Here is an 8593-nt window from a genome sequence, read left to right as displayed (position 1 = left end):
TGAGTCAGGGTCTTGCTAAATAGTTCAGGCTGGCCTTGGAACTCATGTAGCCCAGGCTGGCCTCAAACTCAGTGATCCTCCTGCCTCAACTTCTCAAGAGCTAGGATCACAGGCTTGTGTCATCACACCCAGCTGGTCTTTTCAATTTGAAAATTCATCCTTTATCTTTGGAAAAAAAGAAATAGTTTTTCTTAAGAGAAGGGGGTCTCACTATGTTGCCCAGGCTGACCTCTGACTTCTGAGCTCAAGTGATCCCCCTGCCTCAGCCTCCAGAGTAGCTGGGACCACAGAAATAGCTCTGCATTTAGCTAATCTTGGGACATTATCTTGTATACTTTTTTTTTCTTACATTATTTCTTTAGTACTTTCTTCTCAACTATTTTTCTGTTCCCTCCGTATTCCTATTATCAGATTTAAAATAATTTCTGAGAGAAATAAAATGAGCCAAAACACGAACACCCAAAGGAGGGCTTTTGTTAAGGGACAGACCTGCCAGGCTGTCTCGAACAATGGCGAGAGCAGCAACCAGGGATTGGCTGGGTGAGGTTTCTAGGGGGTGGGGGGAGTGTGGTGGTGGCAGATGATTGGCTACGACTGGTGGCAAGATGGGAAAAAGCAGGTCTTTGTTCTCTCTGGAGTGACTCATTTCCTGTAGGCAGGGGCCATTTTATCTAGTAGAGAACTCTATCAATTTCTTTACCCCTCTCTTTCTCCTTTTTTCACATCTTAGGAGATTTCCTTAGCCTTATCTTCCAAACCTTTCTACTGTTTTTCTTGTTTGTTTGTTTTTGTGGTACTGGGATTCAAACTCAGGACCTTGCACTTGCCAGGCAGGCATGTTGCCACTGGGCTAAATCCCCACCCTCTACTGATTTATTTTCAATGTCATAGAGATACTTCTTACTGCACGTTCCTTTTAAAAAAGCATCTGGTTTGGGGTTTTTTTGTAGTAAACTTTATTTTCATTATTACATTTAACAATTTCACAGTAGATCTGTACTCTAAGAGGAGCAAAAGAACATACATCCCTTGTCTCACCAAGAGAGTTTTTTCACACTGTTCTGAGCAAGGCATGAGGCCCTGGATGTAAGACCGCTGGCCTTACCAAACACTCCGAGGAGCTGACTGTAGTGAAGCACACCCAGGGATCCCAGTGGTGCCTCCAGAATGTAAGACCAAGGACCCTACCAAACGCTCTGAGGAACTGACTGCAGCGAAGAACACCCGGGAAGGAACACACCGGACAAGTTGGAAAGTAAAACAGACCTTAGTCTGGCCAGGTGGCATTCCCAAAGCAAAGTAGTTTAGAGAGGCAATCACCCCAGAGTCCGAGGCTCTTTTTATAGGGGGCTGCAGGGAAGTTAACAGGGGAAATTTACAGAAGAGGGAACAAAGTTTAGTGGTCTTACATTTGTATGTTAATTAGCCTGACATGTACTGATGGTCAGCAGATGTTTTGTGGATTGTTCTATAGATAGCGGTGTCTGGAACATCAGTTTTCGAACAAAGAGTTGAATAATTTACCTTGGGACCTTACTGCTGATACAGATCTTATCTAGTGTCCCGGAACTAACAAGCATCTTTATCTATTTACTCACATTCAATCACAGTTGGGGCTGGGGAGTTTTATGATTACAGAGTTATGCAGTCCCACATGGGGACCCCAGTGTTGACTCCTAACATTTTAACTCTGGTGATTTTTAACTACTGATACAGAAAGAAGAGATAACAACACCACAGAAAAACGGACCATGTGAGGGCAACACTAAGCTCTTTTCTTATACATTCACCACCTCTGAAGGGTTGCAATGGCAAAAACGAATGTTTTTCCCCACCACGTTCAGTGTTTTTTGTTTTAAGTAAAACACTGAAGTATGTAAATATGTTGCATTTCTTTAATACATTTAAAAATTGGAAGTTCGGAGATTTTTAATTCTTCATGAGTTCAAGCCGGGATGTGACTACTACGCACGTGGTCTGTTCAACACATTAATTCCAATTTTAGCAACCATCAGCAAACTGGCACCTGTAATTAAACCTGCAGGCATAAATTTTCCAGAGCGGTAGAATCTCATTCCCATAATGCCAGCCAAGATGTAGCTAGGAAAACCCAAATGTTCCTGGGGTCCTGAGACAGCCGTTAAGCACCCAGGCCTGCCAAACTCCGGAAGAGCCCAGCGGCGAGGCTCAGCACAGTAACTGCTTTTACATAGCCAATGATCCCACCAGTAGCAATCAGTGCTGCGTAGCCAAAGCCAAAATAATGTAAAGGCACTAGTGGGCCAGTTTCTGCATCGTTCTGTGTGCAGGCAGGAGACCACACCAGGCCTGCACGCCAGGTTCCTAAGGAGCTCTCTCGAAGAAGCGCGGAAAGCAGGCGAGGCAGGAACCGACTTCCGGGTCAAGGTCTGGGGCCGAAGGACGCATACTCGGCGTCCAGGGGCGGGGCTTTCATCTGTTTTTATTACAGCATCACATGTATGAATGTGATGCATTTTCTGAGTTCGGTGCTAATTTAATTGCAATTTGGTGGTCATTTTTTGTTTTGTTTTGTTGCAGTAGTGGAGATTGAACCCAGGAGCACTCTACCACAGAGCTACATTTCATCTCTTTTTTCAATTTTTAAATTTTGAGACAGTGCTTCTCTAAATTGTCCAACGTGTCATCTGATTTGCAATTCTTCTGCTTCCACCTCCTAAGTACCTGGGATTATGGGTATATGCTACCATGTCCAGCCACCTTGCATTTCCTTTAACAATATTCAGTCTACTCGAGTTTTCCATTTTTTCTTAATGTCAGTTTTGCCATTTATATTTTTTCAGAAATGTATCTGTTTTTGTCTAGCTTCAGAGCTAATGAGTATATACTCATTTATAATGTTTTATTATTTTAAAAATCTCGTGTTTTGAGACAGGAGAGAAGGGCTTGACACTCCTCAAGAGGTACTTTTTATTTGTAATTCATGAATGTCCCAAATACCTTACAGACCATACAGCTGGCCACATCTACATCAGACACCCCACAGCCTCTCCAGAAAACATTTGCTTTGGCTGCTGCAAGTCTTGGTCAGAATCTTATCCCAGATGACTCCACCCACCACCTGTCTGCCCCTTCACCTTCACCTCACAGCCCCTTTGCCTCACTCCTCCCCTCTGCAGCCCTCCTCAATCAGGTCACCAGATCTGCCTCCTCTACCCATGACCAAACAGAAAGTGCGACACTATGCATGTATGAGACCATCTTTTTTCCTATATAAGCAACCTCACCAAACCCTTCGCAGGTCAGTTCATGCACTATTCTCCCTTATACTGCAGCATAAGTCCTAATAAAACCCTTTCAGATGCCATAATTTTTCCTTTTCATGATTTCTATCTCTAGTAGAGCAAGATGAGCTGATAACACTAAAGGCTGCTTGTAATAAAAGTTGCCAGCAGCCAGGACACTAAAGGTGGCTGGCCTTTAGCGACAGAGAAAGGAGAATTTCCAGAAGCTGCCATCTCTTGTGGCCAAGAGAGTTCTCAAGGTAGATGCAGGTCAATGCTTACTCCAAGCAGCAAGGAAGGTCACTGAGACTTGCCAGTTACAAGTACTCAAAGCTCAGGACTCTTAACACTAAAAAAGCTATACTTTGGCCAAACCACGATTTCTTATTGTATTTTTGTCAGCTATTACTTTACATAATTTGAATTTGTCAGCTATTATTACATAATTTGAAGCATAATTCGGTGCATGTATGTTAGTGGTTATTGTATCTTCTGTGATCTATTATCCTATTCTATTCTTCTTTATCCTCAAGAGCATTTTTTTTCCTTAATGTATGCTTTGCTTATTTGGATGTTCAAATTATTACCATGGCTTCCTTTTGGTCCACATTAGTGTGATTAACTCTTTCTATTCCTTGGTTTTCAACCAACTTTACAGTAGGGCCAAGTACTGCCTCTCTAGATTTTACATCTCTTTCTGGTGCCATTGAAGCCTCAAAATGACTTCCTACATGGTAACAAGATGTTGGGCCAGGGTCAATTATGACTATAGTCAATCTCATTCAAGTCTGGGGATTTTCTTTTCTTTTCTTTTTGAGGCAGGGTCTCACTATGTAATCCAGGCTAGCCTTGAACTCACTGTGTAGCCCAGGCTGGCCTCAAACTCAGGGTAATCCTCCTGCTTCAGCCTTTGAAGTGCTGGGATTACAGATGTGCACCATCACCATGCCCTGCAAGTCTGGGAGATTTTCTACAGTCTTGGTAAAGGAGATGGGATTATGTTGCTTGATTTATTTAGACTTCACGTGGCCCACACCTGGAACTATAGGAGAGCTTCATTCTGTCCAAAATACATGACAGAAAAGCGTAGAAGATTCAAATATAATCACACTTGTAATACTAGCACACTGGGAGTCTGTTATGGCTTGTATAGAGGTGTCCCCCCTCCAAAGCCTCATGCAGTCATAGGTGGGGCTTTTCAGAGGTGGCTGGATCTAGGATATGTGCTACTGGGAACAAGGTTGTGATGCTGGGACTGATTCATGGTGCAATGCTAGATTAAGACTGCCCCTCCCTGGGTATGAGTACTTCCCATTTTAAGCCTGGATAAGATATAAGGGACAGAAAGAAGGCCTCTGCTTGTTGCTTGCTGCTTGGTGCATTGCTTCTTCACTACTTTGCTGTCTTCTGCCATGAACTGTTTCTCCTCTGCAATGTCACCTTGCCTTAGACAACTATGAACTGAAACCTCTACAAACTATGAGCTAATTAAACCTTTCCTCCTTTAACTTTGGGTGTCAGGTATTTTGTCTCAGCAAGGAGAAAAGTAGCTAAGACAGAGGCTCAGCAAGAGTTTCACAAATTCAAGTCTAGCCTGGGCAACTTAAGGAAATCTTGTCTCAAAAATAAAAAATAAAGGGCCGGTTATTTAGCTCAGTAGTTCCATCGCCTGCCTCGCAAGTGCAAGGTCCTGAGTTCGATCCTCAGTACCAAAAACTAAAATAAAATAAATAAAAAATGAAGAGGCTGAGCTATGGCTCAGCGTGAAGGTCCTGGGTTCAATCCCTAGTACACTGCCCCTCCAATCCACACACATGAAAATATAATCACAATGACAACCACTCTTTGATTCAGAAACGTTATTTCTAAGAATTTTCCATCAGTAAATATCTATTTGCTGCTCAAAGAAGAAAGTGAAATGAAATCTGAATAACCAAAAACAAAATATAGCCACTAAAAGCAAACTAGGAAGAGAAACTACATGAAGGAACTATCACTTAAAAAATACTTTTTATATCAGTTACCTATTGCTGCATTACAAATTACCCCAAACTTAATGGCCTGTTCATGATTCTGTGGTTTAGTAATTTTCCCATGATTGCGGTGTCATCTGGACAACTCTACTGCAGGTCTTTCCTGAAGTTATTCAAGTGCCTGTGGTCATTTAGAGTCTTAAATGAGGTGGGTAGTCTATGATGGCCTCATCACTTGTCTGGCAATTGGCCAGTTGAGATAGGCAGGCTATCGGCTGAACTCAGCCCTCCTGCATGAGGCCTCTCCATTGGGTTAGCTCAGGCTTGTTCACCTCCCAGTCCCAGGGTTACAGCCATAGCCCAACAGGGTAACACCTTTTGCATAAGCACTTTTCAAGCCTCTGTTTGCACCACATTTGCTAATGTCCCATTGGTCAAACCAAGATTCAGGGAGTGAAAGAAAAACTCCATTTTTTTTTTTTTTTTTTGGTACCAGGGATCGAACTTGGGTCCTTGCACTTGCACAGCAGGCGGCGAACCCACTGAGTTAAATCCCCAGCCCAAAAACTCCACTTTTTGTGGAAGACACAGAAAAGTCATATTGCAAAGGGGGTTTGTATAAAGGACTGGGAAAAATTATTGCAGCCATCTTTGTAAACAAATGTCCACTCTTACCAGTCTATTCAACTTAGTTTTTATTTGGTAAATATCATGTACTATGTGCTAGGTCCTAGGTGTGAAGAGAAAACAGGCACATTTTCTGGCCTTAGCAATGTCTAATCTAATGGAGAACAAAGACAACTAAACTAGACTCACAGTGCTTTGCAATTCGGAGTCATAAGAAAGTTAGGTGATGTTATATTAAAAGGACACATGATTCACATGGGGTGACGAACATGGCAGAGACAGCCTAGAGGAGGAAACCCCAAGCAAGGTCTTGAGATTGAAAAGGCAAAGGAGAGAGAGGAGGAAGAAGCAGTGAACACTAAAAAATAAAGAGCTAGCCTTCAAGTATGGAATCACATAATCAAGGTGGAAGCCTAGGGCCGGGGATTTAGCTCAGTGCCACCTGACTCGAAAGTGCAAGGTCCTGAGTTCGATCCCAGGTACCAAAAAAAATCTTAACACATCAAGATGGAAGCCTAAAGTCAAGCAGAACAGAAGAAATATACCAAGACCATTTTACATAAAGCTCTTTGGTCTCATCAGATTATATTCTCTATAAAAGGTCTTTTGTAGAAGTGATTTATTTAGAGGAAATTGTAGACAGTGGCTTTGGGTCAGGACCATAGTCTTTTCCATTCATGCTCAGCAATGGGAGCTGTCATTAAGTTTCTGGAAGAACGTTAAGTTTCTGAAAAAACGTTAAGTTAGGTAGCACAACTAAAACGCCTTACAGTGCAACAAAAGAATGAGGATGAAAGTGTAACTGTAGCACAGAGTACATAATTAGCACTCCATAAATGAGTTGGGCCTGTGGCTCAGTGGTAGAGTGCTTCCTAGTGTGTTTAAGACCCTAGGTTAGATTCTCAGAACTGCTAAGAAAAAATTATTTTAATGTTTAGAAGGAAGGATGCATATCTTATAGGTATCTGTGTTTGCCTTTGAGGATCTCGTCCTCACAGAAGCAAAAACATTCTTGGTTTCCTATTTATTCTATATTGTTTTAATATTTTCCAATAAGCAGGTGTCAGTTTCAGAAGTTTAAAAACTTTGAGAAAGCAGCTAAAGGTCTAAAACATTTCCACCTGATGCTACTCTTACTGCTAACTCTTTGTGAATACTTAGTATGTGCTAAGCATTTTATAAGTATTTATTATACAATTATACCTTATAACAACTCTGAGTTAGCTACAATCATTTACTTTACAAATTAGGAAACTGGGACCCAGCTAGGTTATATACTGTAATTTGCCCAAGGAGACACAGCTAAGAAACATCAGAGCAAGGGTTTGACTAAGTTGTTTTTCTTGGAGTAGATTCATAATCACTGTCAGAAGGAGAAAGGGTAAATGATCCTGGAAGTCTGAGAGTAAGGCCCAAAGCAGCAAGTACATTTTCTTCAAAGCCTCACATGTGACACTTAAACTTCATCATAAGTTGTTTTCTGACCCATAATACATGCATATTTGTTTTAAAATAAAACAATGCAAACTATTTCCCATCAGCCAAACAAATGCTTCAGGAAGATGCCTGTGTTTATCCTGGGATATCTCCTGTCCTGGATACGCCATGGTGTATCTAGGGAATTGTTTTACCTGAGTTGAGAAACACAGACAAAACCAGTTTGGCATCTCTGGCATTCCTTGGTACACGAATGAAGTCTGAATGTTCTTCAGAGACCCTGGGAGAAGTCAGATGTCAGTTAACCCTGGTCTCTATACTTCTAGGTCTTCCTGTTGTGGCTTGGGTCTAGATGTCCCCCTAAAGCCTTGTGCAGTCTTAGGCGGGGCTTTTTCAGAGGTGATTGACTCTAGAGTGTGTGATTGATTCTTGGTGCATTGTTAGGCCTGAGGGCACTAGGGCTAAGGGTGTGAGTGCTACTCACCCTAAGTAGTCTAAATAAGATAAAAGGGGAAGAAAGACTCTGTTAAAGTCTCTTGGGTTTTTTTGTTTTTTTCTGGTACTGAGAATCCAACTCAGGGTGCTTGCCAGGCAGGCACTGTGTCACTGAGCTACATCCCCAGCCCAGGTTTCTTGTTGTTTTTGCTACCTTGTGGGCACAATGAAGTGTTGTTCTCCTCTGAGATGCCCCTCTTCCATGTGCCACTCTGCTTTCGAGCCAGCTAACTATGGACTGAAACCTCTACGAACTGTAAGCTAAATAAACCTTTCTCCTTTAACTTTGAGTGTCGGTTATTTTGTCTCAGCAACAAAAGAAAAGTAACTAAGACACTTCCTCTTAAGTAAGCACATTAAATGTCCTGTCCCGTGACAGATGACAGAGCCCCAGACCTGCTGCCCCAGTGTGACATTCCTAAGGTTAGTTCCAGCTATCCCTGACTGGGTCAACACCTTACATCCCACAGCCCACAGCCCACTTTCTAGGAATGTGTACATGATGACTCTTGCAATGATGCATTGTAATCTGACATGCACTTCAAGGCATTAGTAAGTGCAAAAATGTATCCATAAAAAATTTTGGAAATAGTGGTGATGGTTGCACAATATTGTGAATATAATGAAAGCCACTGAATTGTACACTTAAAAATAGTTAAAATCTGGGCCAGGGATTTAGCTCAGTGGTGCTGCTGCCTGCCTCGCAAGCCCAAGCTCCTGAGTTCAATCCACAGTACCCCCCCCAAAAAATTAAAATCAGCCAGCCGTGGTTAACATGCTTATAGTTCCAGCATCTGG

At 42.1% G+C, this 8593-nt stretch overlaps 1 pseudogene; it reads right to left on the bottom strand.

Annotated features, from left to right (window-relative positions):
- Window positions 1-1716: 1716 nt before the first annotated feature.
- LOC101711586 (transmembrane protein 14C pseudogene) lies at window positions 1717-7470 on the bottom strand (annotated as a pseudogene).
- Window positions 7471-8593: the final 1123 nt, after the last annotated feature.

The sequence above is a fragment of the Heterocephalus glaber genome, unplaced genomic scaffold, assembly GCF_053883595.1.
Source record: "Heterocephalus glaber isolate CG9 unplaced genomic scaffold, H.glaber_assembly_v1.0 deba00001564, whole genome shotgun sequence".
NCBI lineage: Eukaryota > Metazoa > Chordata > Mammalia > Rodentia > Bathyergidae > Heterocephalus > Heterocephalus glaber.
This window is presented reverse-complemented; position numbering and strand designations above follow the sequence as displayed.